At 41.3% G+C, this 15732-nt stretch overlaps 1 protein-coding gene across 1 annotated transcript in view; it reads right to left on the bottom strand.

Moving 5' to 3' along the window:
- SKIC3 (SKI3 subunit of superkiller complex) overlaps positions 1–15732 on the bottom strand; it is a 133850-nt gene that overhangs the window by 96705 nt on the left and 21413 nt on the right. The gene's annotated exons all lie outside the window — the stretch shown is intronic.

The following is a 15732-nucleotide window of genomic DNA, read 5'->3' as shown; positions in this document are numbered from 1 at the left end:
GTGTGCCTGCTGAGGATATTATCATCCCTACTTGTCCTGGTGACCACTGGCACAGAAACAAAGGGGAAGAAATTGCCAAATATTGTCAGTAAAACACAAAAAAGGGAGAAATTATCAAACTGGGACACTTACTGTACTCCAGAGTTAACCATCTAAGAGAATTTCTCTCACTTTAGAGAAATTTCTGCTCACTTCCTGGTTTTTGTATTGAAAAGGAAGTAAAGGAAATTATTCCAAATAGGACACAAATGGCAAATAAACTGACAGGGTTTTTAACCCTCCAATACTCTACCCAAAATAAGAAAAAAGTTTTGCCTTTTATTTATTACAGGTACAGCGTGCATATATATTTGCATTCAGATCAGTCTCTACCTCCAACATACTAAGGCCAATTTAGATAGGATCCAGAAAACCTACCAGCATGTCTTGAGAGTGTGGAGAGAAACCAGAATAACTTGAGGAAACCCCCGCAGGCACAGGGAGATGCAAACTCCAGGCAGGTGGTGTCACAGTTGGGATTCGAACTGACTCCTCTAGTGTTGCCAGGTGGAAGTGCTAACTACTTAGCCACTGCTCTGCACTTACAACTAAACTCTGGATACACAAACTTTCATTTAAATACAGTATATTCCTCAATAGTCACAAGGGATGTAAATCTACACCATGTGCACCAAATGGCACTGAAACTTCATATATTACGTTGTAAAATTATTAGTGACATCATCACAGCAGAGCTGTCTGCAGAAAATTACAGGGGCGGATACAAGACCAGTCACCCTGTACAAGGAGAGAGAGCAGCAGTAACTGGTCTTTATTACAGGAAGCTCCTGCACAAAGGCAAAGTTTTACACTACATTACAGCACAGAGCTGGAAGAAATACACAAAGCACACCAAGGTTCAAGTAAGATTCTTGTATTTAGACAATACTAGCCTATCCCAAAGTTCCGCTTTATGGTAAGGGGGTGTCAATATATATCAATAAAAGGTTTTACATCAGTCCAGAGTTCTTTATTAACCACTAGCCTACAGGGCACTTATACCCCTTTCCTGCCCAGGCACTGAAAGGCAGCTCAGATGGGCACTGAAATGTGGCACTGATGGGCACTGGCAGGTGGCAAGGATGAGCACTGAGAGCTGGCAATTATGGACACTGACAGGTGGCACTGCTGGGGCTACACAGATCATCATGGCACACTGATCATCAGTGCTCTGATGATCTGTGTACATGTCCCCTCCGATTACCGGCTCTCCTCTCCTCACGAGCTGTCAGCGTGACAGCTCGTTGGTAGAGAAATGCCGATAACCGGTATTTCCCTGTTTACATGTGATCAGCTGTGATTGGACACAGCTGATCACATGACCGAGCCGACATCTTAGGCTCTTTCCATGGATCGGTGATCCACTGTGTCCGAAGGACACAGCGCACTGATGATCGCCGAGCTGCGCGCTTTGGGAGCCACACATGCACAGTTAGAATGGGAGGACGTCATATGAGGCGGTTAAATATCTAAAGACAACCTTTTTGTCTTTAGTGGGTAAGAGAAAAACCCGTCAGGTTTTTATTTTTTATTGTCTGTATACCTTTGTATCCATTCACATCAAGTACAAGAAACACCATAGGAGTAACAAGAAACCTCTCCAAAATTAAAAGGAAATCCCCTCTTAGATAGTTGCCACTGGAAGTGAAAGATTACCTCTCACCTAGGAAATAGAAAAGTATGAACCTTCCTAGTATGAAAAAAAACAAAACAAAAAAAACAAAACAAAAAAAAAACCAAAAAACTGATAGCCATGATAACTCTTTCCCACACATCCAAATTAAAAAAAAAAAAAAACAAACAACACAGTTTCACATGGACATCATGCAACAACAATAAGTAAGTCAAATCACATCAGCACTTCCATAATCATAACGACACAGTCCATAATTTGCAAATACCATAATTTGCATATAAATTCTTTCCAAATCAGCCAATGTGATTGTCTGGATTTTTCTCATTTTGTCTCTCATAGTTGAGGTCTACCTATGATGCCAATTACAGGCCTCTCATCTTTTTAAGTGGGAGAACTTGCACAATTGGTGGCTGACTAAATACTTTTTTGCCCCACTGTAAATAATGTATAATAATAATAATGAAGGGGTGAATTTTGTCACCAACAACGTTTAGGCAGTTAGTATGTGTCAGAGTAACTTCCACATGAATGGCAGGACCAAGGTTTACCAAAAGAACATTGCCTCCACTGGCTTGCATTCTTCTTACAGTGCATCCTGGTGCCATCACTTCCCTAGGTAAACGGGTCAGCATGGGTACCCCTGACTGCTCTGCGGCTATGCAACCCCATGCACAACAAAATGCGATGCCCATTTTTTCTGCTTTCAGCAAGTCAACTTCATGGATAACTGCTTACTTGCTGCCTAATATATCCCATCCACTTCCATTTTCTTAACCTGTCAGTGCTCATAAAGTGGTGATAGGCGTTCCTGTGTCTGGACTTTCACGTTAAAGATACTGTGCAAAAAAACTAGGCTAAGTGAAAAGTCACATCCCCATAGCAACCACAAAGACAAAACGTCCAGCTAAGCAAAAAGAAAATGAGGAGAATAATCAGATTGATTGCTAAGGGCAGGAAACAGATTTTTGCTGAGATTCATATTCATAAATGAAGCAAAGTAAGCTGCTAGCTCTTAATTCAATTATGCTATTTCCAGAAAAAAAAAAAAAAAGACCCCTCTAGTGAAAAAAATATTTACCAATTAGTGTTCTCTTACCTACAATTCCCAGATACATGTACACAAATTTAAATCTCAGCTCCTGTATGACAACCCGTCTACCTCTGCATTTAATAGCTGAGCAGGTCTCATTAAATAAAGAAAGCTTTAGGGCCCATTCACACCTATGTATGGTATACTCACCCTAAATTCCCTTTCTCAGAGTTCATTAGCAGACACAGCTGCTTTTTCTTTATCCATAATCAAACAGGGTTTTATAGAACCACCTACAAGGAGTTATGGGGGCCATAGATGGGTCGAAAATCGGCCGATTTTTCGGCCGAAAATAAAATCGGCCGATTTTCGGATCGTTAGTGGGCTATTTGTTCGGCCGTTTTTTGGTATTTTGGCAGATTTTTTATCGGCAATGATGGGCAAATCGGAGGAGGAGGAGGAGGGGGGAGGAGGGGGGAGGAGGAGGGAGGAGGGAGGAGGAGGAGGGACGATTTTACGGTAACAAAAAAAATCCCATTTTCTCTTATGTTCATTGATAGACACCGCTGCTTTTTCTTTAACAATAACCCAAACAGGGATGTCCCAAAGTGCTACAATGAGGAGAGGGTAAAGCAACTAATGGAGAAAACCCCTGGGCAACATGTCAACACTCTGAACCACCCCAAAGGGTGCTCAAGAGTCCTAAACCCGCCCCGTACACTTGCACAATTTTCTACTGAAGACAATGGGAGATAATGGCAGAAGAGGCTGCCAAGCCTCTCTGCAGACCGTCCGTGAGCACAAAAAGAGAATCAGACTTCCAAACCAACACAAACTTTGAAAGAAAGACAGGGGAAGGTTGAAACTGTTGTGGGCTTTTGAATCACGTCTCAAGAATATGACTTTTATCAAGACATAGTATTATATGGCAAACAGCTCAGCATAACCGGATGTTAAGAGTTAATTTTGTCTTGGTTGAACTACCAAGAATTCTAGTTAAAGAACTGGAGAGAATGGGTGAAGGGATTGTTTTTCTTTCCTCCTAGAGACAATACTATTTTAAAGTTCTACAGGTGATCAAACACCATTATTCAGACTTCAATAAGCAGGTAAACATATACAAGGTCTGGACAGGACAATAGAGGAACCAAACTGATTGTCTGAGAGCTTACCCAAACCTTGTAGAGTGTGATGAACCAACAGACCTCTGAAACTATTACCATATACTATTGTTCACCAAGGGTGAAAGCATTAACAATTGTTTACCATGAGCCCAATACAAGGGCCATGCAAATAGAGAGTTTTTTCCCTACACAGAGAAAAATGTTGATTCTGAAACAAAGGGGTGAAATTCAGGACATTTAAGTCTAAAAGTTCACTGTAGATCATTACAAAAATGTATTACAAAAACAGATTATAAATAAGATGTCATAGACTTTAAACACCACTAAATACTCAGCAATGGGAACTATATATCACTAACTTGAGTATTGAGATGATGGGAAGTAAGATGTATTATAAACTAGCATTAGTTACATGTCTTATCAGGAAACAAACAGGATGGTACTTCAAGGAGGAATAACCGAATATACACCTATATTCCATGGTCCCTATTTAGAATAATATAGGTATCACTGCTATATCTGGAAAGAGCCGTATATTTTATTCCTGAAATTACCTGAAGATTCCACCCAAGGTATGAGTCATCTCAAATGCTCACATTGTTCTGTGATACATGACCGCCACCTGGCGGGCAGGTGAGAAATAGCTTATGTACACACATTTCTCAACTAGCCAATCAGGAAGCCTGGTGGGAAGGTATCTTAGAACAATGGACTAGTGGATATAAAAGCCCATGTGCTTTAAGAAAAAAAAAAACCCTCATAAAGACCTCATGGAAAGACCTGACATCTGAAGAAGATCTCTGCTGAAATAATTACTCTTCCATCTTTTCAAACTTCTTAAAACTTTAAACCTCAAAACTTATAACTTCCTACATTCTCCCCTATTGAATCTATCACTTGCCTATATATCCGTCTAAAGGCGTTCCACTGCCAGCTAAATCCACGGGAGAGTTGCCTAGTCTGACGTCCGGGTGTGGTGAGATGTTTATTTGATTTTGTATTAATTACTTTCTCTGTTGTGTAGAATCATAAAATTACCTTAGTGTATTACAACAATATTGGGTAGTTAGATATATGTAGAAAGATACTGTGTTACTGTTAAAAATTGTTTATTGCCATATTATAAATTTTTCCATATTTCATAATTTATTGAATATTAATAACCAGAGTATCACATATCAAGGGCTTACTTCTTGCAATCCTATGGCCACGGCATGCGAGAATATAACCTTTGAGATATTCGAAATTATTAATTATTAATAAATTTAATAAATATCATATCATTTAAAATTTGTGATTGATGTAATTAGTTAGAGACATTATTAGTGTGTCTTACATTGGTAGGATATATTTTGATTGTGTGTACCAATATTCATTTATCACCAGTCTTTTGCGTTTTGTGTTAATATATATATAATTTTTGTACATAAATAAATTTTTATATTTATCTATTATAAGGCAAATTTTGTGTGTATGGTACGAAATCATATTGGCTAAAAGAATTCAAGGTATAATAATAAGTGGTGATCAAATTATCAAAGTGTCCAAATTATTGGTTTACTAAATATTTGCCGTATTTTAACGGCTGGAGGCACTGTAATATTTCATCTAAGGGAAAGGGACACGCCCTTTATAAATAATATATATCCTTACATAAACCACCACAACATAAATTTGGAGGCACTGCTGAGAGCCATAGAAATCGTACCATAACACAAAACGCACTGGTGATTGTATATTTGTACACTTGGTCAAACATATCTTTTGTATCAAAATGGCATCCAGTAATCACGGATCCACCTCTTCCAAGCATAACGAGGAAAATATGGCGGCTCAAGGCATTGAGCAGGAAGTTATGAAGCCAGCTCGGAAAGCTGCCGGTGCTTGGCAGAAGTATGTTGAAAATGAAGTAATAAATTATCTCCGCAAGAGATTGAATTTGGGGGATAGCAATAATGAATTTGTGGATGAAGAGAAAGAGCAGGCCATGAGTACCTTTGAGGACCTGTTCAACCAAAAGGGCCAGGTTGTTGGGTTTTTAATAGCATTTGCTGGAGCAGAAAGTGATAGAAGCCGTGACAGACTTCTCCTAGAAGCTTGGCCCATGTTATGGTTCATGACCGCTGGAGCTGCCCAGCGGACCAAGACTCTAAGGGAAGAGTTGTCAGAGGCCCGCCTCTTGTTAGAAAGCAAAAATCAGGACATTGAGTCTTTGAAAGGGAAGCTTGGTCATGCCGGTGTTCGTTTAGACGAATCCGAGAAACATTATGATAGATTGGTCGGAGACTTTCGAAGTGCTCAGGACCTATATGAAAGAAACTTTCAGGAATTAAAACAACTTCAAAAGAAGTATCAGGACTTAAAAGATGAGGTGGAGTACTTCAGATCAGAGAGGTTATCTCCTGTCAAAATTAAAGTTCACCCAGGGGATAAGCATGACCAGTCAGAACTTACCTTGATAAAATCTGAGCAGAAAACTCTGGAGGAGCAGATTATAAGGTTGACGGCCCAAATAAATTCTGGGGTCCAAAGACGGACCAACCCAGTCAAGCCAGAGGCTGATGAGCGGAGATACCCGCATCACAGCGAAGTATCTGATAGTGAGTCAGGGTCAGAATATAGGTCACCTCCTAAGCTTTCAAGATACACTCCAGAGCGCTCTGAAGAAAAATATGAGGTTTCATATAGGCAGGAAGGGAAATCCCAGGGGTCATTCAGGAGATATGACACCCCAAAGGTTATTAAGTTCCTGAAGGACACTGTTCCTATGTTTTCTAAGAAAGGGTCCCTTGAGATCACCGAACACATGAGAACATATGAACAGACGTTAGAGATTCTGGGCATTAGAGATGACCACACCAAAATAGAATTGCTGCCATGGGTGTTTGAAGAGAAATACCGGCAATTCTTTGAGACCTTGAGGGCCTATTCCAATCAGTCCTGGAGAGAGGTTAAACATAAGTGCCACATGGAATTTGGGCCTTATAAAACTGTAACCTCTGCCAAGGCTGCGGCCTACAATTTAAAGTGTGGTCCTCACCAAAGCCCTGCAGAATTTCTGGCTGTCCTCAGAAATGCCTATTTCCTGGCTGAAAAGGATCCCAATCCTAACCAGCCAGAATTCAAGACACTATTCTATGAAGCATTACCTGCTTACATAAAATTGGGACTTGCAAAGGATTACAGAAAGGGATGCTCTCTTGATTGGTTGGTGAGAGAGAGTGACTATTTATTCTCGATCCAACAGTCCAGTGAGGGCGGGATAAAAAGAGAACCCAAAAATAGCCCCAAGATAGTAGCAGCCACTACCGTTTCCCCTCCAAATCCAAATTTGCAGGCAGAGAAGAAATCATATGCGGAAGTAGTCCGTGGGGGTAAAACCAATGGTTCCCCTAGATTTGTACCTCAAACCCAGCAAGTGAAGGAGGTCCATAACTTTGCACCCCAAAACCAGTGGGTAAGAAAGGATAGACAAAAGCCAGGGAACTACGGTAGTGGAAGTGAGAAGAATAAAAAGTATGGTAAGGGTCAGTACAGTGATGAGAATCAAAGGAGGCAATGGTATCCTCAGAGGTTCTATTATCCTCGCCAAAACCAACATGGGAATTTTTATGGGAACCCCAATTTCAACAGGCCCCATAATTACAATAAGAATCCCAATTTTAATAAAAATTCAGACTTCCAAAGATTTCCTCCACGCCAAGAACACCCTCAAGCTCAAAGGGGGGATACAGTACCCCAGGCTCCCTTTAATAACAGGGAGACCCCAAAACCTCAGAGAGAACAATGGCGTCGGGACCAGAGCAGTAGTTCTGACTCTGAGTCTCATTACCAGTCTCGTCCAAAATACAAGCGCAAGTATAGGAAAAGGGAGAATCAACAGAATGACTCCTCTGAGCGTATTGGACAAATAGAGGCACAGGTCAGCAAAATGGCTGAACAAATGGACAGGCTTGTCACTCAATTTCCATCCAATCCTTTTTTAGGAGCAGCTCCTGTGACCAACCAAGGGTCACAGAATTAACAGGCAACCAAGCTTTAAACCAACAGGGAAGGACACTGAGTCAAATGACAGGAGATGTGTGCCCCGTCCCTGACACGCCTACTAATGGAGAAGCTAGTTCTCAGGCAAAGGGGGACCAGTTGTTGGTGATTAATGATTCTCCTGTTTTTCAGTGTCCATCTATTGCCCCTAATATAGTCGCGGCATCGGAAGTCGTCGGGATTGACAAGCCAGACGGAGCACCAACGTCTAGTTGTGCTTCTGTCTTGAGACAGTCCAAGAATCCCACCAGGGAGGATAAGGGTGATGTGTCCACCACATGCGGTGAGATAAGAGCTAGTCATAGGTTATTGAAGGGCCCACAGATCTTCAACCACACTAATTTCATGTGTGAGCTGACTGAATCTGATGGGAGATATTATGCCACGGTGCAGGTGCAGGATGCCAGTGATCTTTCGATTGTCGGCTTAATAGACACTGGATCCCAAGCAACCATCATGTCACAGGAACATTTTGACAAAGTGGCTAATGTCATGCCCACCAAGCCGAGACTTAAAAGTTTTGACAGCTCATTGATTGGTGTAGGTGGAGACCCGTTACAAGTCACGGGTACCGCCTGGCTTAAATTGAAACTGGGTAATAAGGAACTGAGACACCCCATCATCATTGCCAGTATCTCCCAGCACCACATGATAATTGGGATGGACTTCCTAAAAAGGCTGAACACCATAGTTGACTGTGTGAACCAAGTCCTGTGGTCACAGGTAAATACCCCAATTAAATATGGGAAACTTAAAACTCCCCATTCCCGACAACACTGCCACCTGGTGGAAGAAAGGCCTGGATCATTAGAAATCCATTTCAGGAACAGCCAACTTCCTGATGTAACGGTTATCAAACCTGATGACCATAACCCTATCAGAAGAGATGAGGAACACATTTTTAGAATTCCCCAAGAGAAAATAAAAGATATCTCCCTCCAAGATGACATCCTTACGATATCTTTTCATCAGGAGGATAAACCAAGAAAAGGGGGAGATCATACCCAATTCTTGACAGGTATTGAAAGGGTTAACAGCGACTTGTTTATCCCCATCCGGATAAATGGTCTTAATAGGTCAAAATATGCCAAACTAGATTTGAGACAGGAACGCAGCTTTGTAAGCCATGGGCTGATAAAACACCTGACCGAAATGGAAATGATCCGTTTCTCCACACCTCAGCGTCATTGGATTTCAGACTCCCTTGATGACTCTGATGATCACAATTCAATGGCTAGGTGTCTCTTAAACGTCACTGTAGGAAACAAAACAGCCACCCATGTGTTCCTAGTCTTGGATAATCCCCAAACTAAAATTTATTTTGGCAACGATATATTACATCGCTTTGCAACGCAAGTCGACCTAATTAATGACTGTTTATGGAGTCGACTAAAGGGGGACCCCGAAAAATACCAAAATCTGGACTTAGCTTTAAAATCCCAGCAACAGATGCCTTATGCTGTTGAAGTCCAGGTAGCCCAAAAGATTACAATTCCTAAGGGCATAAATAATTTCATACTCCCCATCCAAGTCAAAAAGGGACATAGACTGAAGGGGTCAGATGCATTAGTATGCCTCTCCCATAAAATGCAGGGGGAGGAACTGAACATTACACACACGCCCCTAGTCAACACACATCAATCCCCGATGTACATTTACATACATAATCTGTCCAATCAGGACATTGTCTTACCCAAAGAGACCCTTATTGGTCTAGCGGTAGAGACTGAATATTATACCTTTGGGGTCACTAACCAGGTGATTGGACTCATCCCCGATGAATATTTGTCGGAGGAACAATTAATTGAACAAACATTCCATTCATTACCAGAGGGTATTTTCACCATAGAGTCCATTTATCCATTCGATTCTAAAGATGGCACCTGTCGAATCGAAGAGACATCAATTGTCTTTGATCACCCAATCAAAGAACAAGAGTACCCCAAAGAACCTGGATGGCAGGAGAACACACACACACATCACATATCCAATGACCTCACTACAAAACTTGAAGAGGCATATGAGATAGGTCAGCCGGAAAGCTTTCCTGGATTCAAGGAGTTAGTGGAAGAGATGGTGGCCCTCGCCGATGCATGTGCCAATGATCTCGACCGACAATTGCTCCGAGAGCTTCTCCTTGAATTCCAAGAGATCTTTGCCAAGGATTCTTACGATTGTGGGACTACTGACCTACACATCGCTAGGATCCAAACAGATCCAGATGCCCCACCAGTATTCGTAAGACAGTATAGGTTACCATTAGCTTCCTATGAATCTCTAGCTGAGATTATTAGGAAGTTACATGAAAGGGGTATAATTCGGCCCATCCACAGCTCCTACAACCACCCGATCCTGGGTATTTTAAAACCCAATGGACAATGGCGTTTGTGCGCTGACCTCCGTCAGCTGAACAAACGTGTATACATGTCAGGATGGCCTGTCCCATACATAGACCAATGTCTCGCCCAGCTCCAAGGATCCCAAGTTTTCACAGCCTTGGATTGTGCACAGGGGTATTGGACCATAAAGGTGAGCGAGGAAGACCAATACAAACTGGCCTTCAGTTTTGGGAATCGACAATATTGTTGGGTACGAATGCCTTTCGGATTCATAAATTCCGGACATGAATTTGCTGTGTTCATGCACAAGGCCATGCCAGACGCCTTCGAAAGGGGGACGTTGGCATATGTGGACGATATCCTGATCAAAAGTACTGATATGGCCAAACACATTACAGAACTTCGGCATGTCCTGGGCCAATTAAAAGCAGCAGGAGTTAAACTGTCCTTACAAAAAGCCCAGTGGTGTCGCACGAAGGTAAACTTCCTAGGCCATGAAGTTACTGCTGAAGGTTTGAACCCACAAAAGAAGAAAGTTGAGGCGGTTCTGAATTGTAAAGTCCCTACTAACCTTAAAGAATTGAGATCATTCCTAGGTATGGTAAACTACTCGCGTAAGTTTATTGATAATTACGCCGAGATAAGCAAGCCACTGCTTCACCTACTGAAGAAGGATGTCGAATGGTCGTGGGGTAAGAAACAGGAGGACGCCATGAAGGAATTAAAGGAACGTCTCACACAAGCTCCGTGTCTCGGATATCCCGAAGGGGGTAAAAATTTCTATCTAGAGACAGGGTTTACGCAGGTAAGTATGAGTTCTGTTCTTTACCAGAAACGTGATGATGTCAGTAAGGTGATTGCCTATGCCAGTAAAACTTTGTCCCCGGTTGAAGTAAAGTTCAGTGACTGTGAAAAAGCTCTATTGTCCACCGTGTGGGCATTACAGAATTTCCGCAGTTACATTCAGGGAGAGAGAATCATTGTTGAAACGGCACACCAGCCTTTACAGTATTTAAAGAGTGAACGTATCAAGGGAGGAAATGTGTCTAATAGCCGCATCACTGCTTGGACTTTGTCTTTGCAAGGGTGGCCTCTTGAAATTCGGTATAAACAGAACAAGGAAAGTCCAGTAGCCCAGGGCCTAGCCGAGCTCCATGATTGTTCCGCAACTACGCCTGCTATGGAGGGCCCGGACACTGACTTTCTGGAAGAACAACTGTTCTCTCCCTACAAGGTTTACGATGAAGAATACTGTAAACAGCTGCCGTGTGTATATGTGGATGGTTGTGCTTTTCATCACAAGGATGGGGAACAGCTCCAACTAGTGGCAGGTATTGGAATCGTTTGGACCCAAGGTGTCACCCCAATTTCTGTGGGATACAAACTTGGACCAAAAAGCAGTCAGGTTGCTGAACTTACTGCAATTCTTAGAGCAGTTGAGATGGCTATAGAGTTCAACATCAGAGAGTGTGCCATCATAACCGATTCCAATTATGTCAGGAATAGTTTTGTGGAGTATTTCCCTAGGTGGAAGCGAAACAACATGAACAAGAGTAATCACAAACCCGTGAAACATGGTAAGCTCTTTTGTCACATCGATGAACTGGTAAGGTCCAATGATCTCACCCTGCACTTCAAGAAGACCAAAGGCCACTCCAAGGTTCTAGGTGCCGAGAAAGAAGGGAACGATCTGGCCGATTCTCTAGCCAAGGAAGGGGCAATCACCGGTGAACTGTTAGACATTGATCAATTTTTAGGTACCGTACAGGTTGAAGCTGTCACCAGGCAACAGGCCAGAACAGCTGGTGATCCGAATGCATTACAGTGGAGTCACGATTCTCCTAGTGAGGATTTAATTACTGCCCAAAAAGAAGACCCAATAATTGGCTTGTTTTATAGTCATATAGAAGATCCCAACCAAAATCCCATAAATAAGGAAGTATGTAGTGGGAAGGAGGATTTACGTATCTTAATGAAATCCAAATCCCAATTCTCTTTATACCAGGGATTGTTGATACGAACCTCAAAGGGTGGCGTACAACAATGGGTCGTCCCACTTAAATTTAGAGGTTTGATGCTACAGCATGCCCATGATGCTCCCACTTCCGGTCATCGTGGGGAAAAGATCACGTATGAGATCCTGCGGGATTATGCCTACTGGCCTCATATGTTACGTGATGTGAAGGAATACTGCCAAGGTTGCCTAATATGTCCCCAATTTCAACCTACCAAGCCAACTCACAGAGCACCCCTCCAGAAGAGGGGGATATGTATGCCTTGGTCAGACCTTCAGATGGATTTTATTGGGCCAGTAACAAAATCTTCACGAGGAAATCGGTATATGTTAACGGTTACATGTTTATTCACCAAGTATGTCGAATGTATACCAGCACCAAATAACAGCTCCGAGACATGTGCTGCATTGCTAATAAATCATGTATTTTCACGTTTTGGTTTACCTCAGAGGATAGAGTCTGATAGAGGATCGCACTTCACTAGCGAAGTAATGGCCAAATTGTGGAAAATTTTGGGGGTTAAAAGGAAATTGCATATCGCCTATCGGCCAGCCTCTAGTGGTGGTGTAGAACGATACAATCAGACCATCGTTAATGTCCTTAAGAAATTTGTTAAGGAAACAGGCAAAGATTGGGATGTCAAGCTCCCGCTGGTCCTGATGGCGTTGAGGGCTACTCCGAATACAGTTACAAAAATGTCATCTTTTGAACTGATGACAGGTAGACGGATGGTACTGCCCCAGCACTTATTGTATCGCACTACAGATCAAAATTTGATCAATGCTACCACCACACACCAGTACATAGAGGATTTACGTAAACATCTGCAATATGCTTTTGCCTTTGCCCAGCGAAATTTGGAAAGAGCTGCAACTAGTGCTAAGACATACTATGATCTCAAAACCTCCAAGAAGGAATATGAGATTGGTGACAAGGTCTATCTATACAACTTTGCAAGAGACCAGATCAAGGAACGGAAATTCCTTCCATCTTGGAAAGGTCCGTTCTCTATCATTGATAAAATCTCTCCGGTCGCATATAAATTGCAGGTTACCCGGTATGGTGAAATCAGTGATAGATGGGTGCACATCAACCAATTACGTGCTTGCCATCCGAAGTCTCAATTGCAGTTGTTGGAAGACTGAACTCACCAATTCCTATCTGGAGATATTGAGATCATTATTAAATTTCCTTTAAACATATAATTCATCTTTTGCCTTACAGGATCCAGTAACATAATTTTATGTATATCCCATACTTAAACTGTTCATTTTAATAATTTAGAAAGGAAGGCCCAGACTATGACCAGACCGGCGATCGGAGGTGTCAATGACCGGACCCTAGAAGGAAGCTATAATGTCCTGTGGGAAAGACCAGATGCCAGAGATCGATCCGGAGACGATAACCTGATGTCCAAGGCCACCAAGGGCCAGTCCAGAGGAAAAGACCCGCCTAGGAGACCGTCTAAGAGACCTGTCGTGCGGAGGACCCATGGACCCCAAGGTGGATGTGCCAGGCCAGGCCGGCCTCATCACAAGACCAGGATCGTCATCGGAAGTGTCCATCTAAAGACGCCGAGTCAAGTTGAGGAACAACCAGCATGACCGCTGCCATTTTATTATCGAAATATTTTTTTGAATTTCATTCCCTTCACCAGAGAAGACGAACGATCACTCTAACCCAAAAGCCCCACTCATGTTTTTCGATACAGACACCCCTCTACGCGTGCCTATACCCCAAAAACAAAGGGGGATTTTGTTGTGGGCTTTTGAATCACGTCTCAAGAATATGACTTTTATCAAGACATAGTATTATATGGCAAACAGCTCAGCATAACCGGATGTTAAGAGTTAATTTTGTCTTGGTTGAACTACCAAGAATTCTAGTTAAAGAACTGGAGAGAATGGGTGAAGGGATTGTTTTTCTTTCCTCCTAGAGACAATACTATTTTAAAGTTCTACAGGTGATCAAACACCATTATTCAGACTTCAATAAGCAGGTAAACATATACAAGGTCTGGACAGGACAATAGAGGAACCAAACTGATTGTCTGAGAGCTTACCCAAACCTTGTAGAGTGTGATGAACCAACAGACCTCTGAAACTATTACCATATACTATTGTTCACCAAGGGTGAAAGCATTAACAATTGTTTACCATGAGCCCAATACAAGGGCCATGCAAATAGAGAGTTTTTTCCCTACACAGAGAAAAATGTTGATTCTGAAACAAAGGGGTGAAATTCAGGACATTTAAGTCTAAAAGTTCACTGTAGATCATTACAAAAATGTATTACAAAAACAGATTATAAATAAGATGTCATAGACTTTAAACACCACTAAATACTCAGCAATGGGAACTATATATCACTAACTTGAGTATTGAGATGATGGGAAGTAAGATGTATTATAAACTAGCATTAGTTACATGTCTTATCAGGAAACAAACAGGATGGTACTTCAAGGAGGAATAACCGAATATACACCTATATTCCATGGTCCCTATTTAGAATAATATAGGTATCACTGCTATATCTGGAAAGAGCCGTATATTTTATTCCTGAAATTACCTGAAGATTCCACCCAAGGTATGAGTCATCTCAAATGCTCACATTGTTCTGTGATACATGACCGCCACCTGGCGGGCAGGTGAGAAATAGCTTATGTACACACATTTCTCAACTAGCCAATCAGGAAGCCTGGTGGGAAGGTATCTTAGAACAAAGGACTAGTGGATATAAAAGCCCATGTGCTTTAAGAAAAAAAAAAACCCTCATAAAGACCTCATGGAAAGACCTGACATCTGAAGAAGATCTCTGCTGAAATAATTACTCTTCCATCTTTTCAAACTTCTTAAAACTTTAAACCTCAAAACTTATAACTTCCTACATTCTCCCCTATTGAATCTATCACTTGCCTATATATCCGTCTAAAGGCGTTCCACTGCCAGCTAAATCCACGGGAGAGTTGCCTAGTCTGACGTCCGGGTGTGGTGAGATGTTTATTTGATTTTGTATTAATTACTTTCTCTGTTGTGTAGAATCATAAAATTACCTTAGTGTATTACAACAATATTGGGTAGTTAGATATATGTAGAAAGATACTGTGTTACTGTTAAAAATTGTTTATTGCCATATTATAAATTTTTCCATATTTCATAATTTATTGAATATTAATAACCAGAGTATCACATATCAAGGGCTTACTTCTTGCAATCCTATGGCCACGGCATGCGAGAATATAACCTTTGAGATATTCGAAATTATTAATTATTAATAAATTTAATAAATATCATATCATTTAAAATTTGTGATTGATGTAATTAGTTAGAGACATTATTAGTGTGTCTTACATTGGTAGGATATATTTTGATTGTGTGTACCAATATTCATTTATCACCAGTCTTTTGCGTTTTGTGTTAATATATATATAATTTTTGTACATAAATAAATTTTTATATTTATCTATTATAAGGCAAATTTTGTGTGTATGGTACGAAATCATATT

The sequence above is a fragment of the Staurois parvus genome, unplaced genomic scaffold (genome assembly GCF_062004578.1).
Source record: "Staurois parvus isolate SC_StPar_1 unplaced genomic scaffold, SC_StPar_1.0 ptg000218l, whole genome shotgun sequence".
In the NCBI taxonomy this organism is placed as follows: Eukaryota; Metazoa; Chordata; class Amphibia; order Anura; family Ranidae; genus Staurois; species Staurois parvus.
This window is presented reverse-complemented; position numbering and strand designations above follow the sequence as displayed.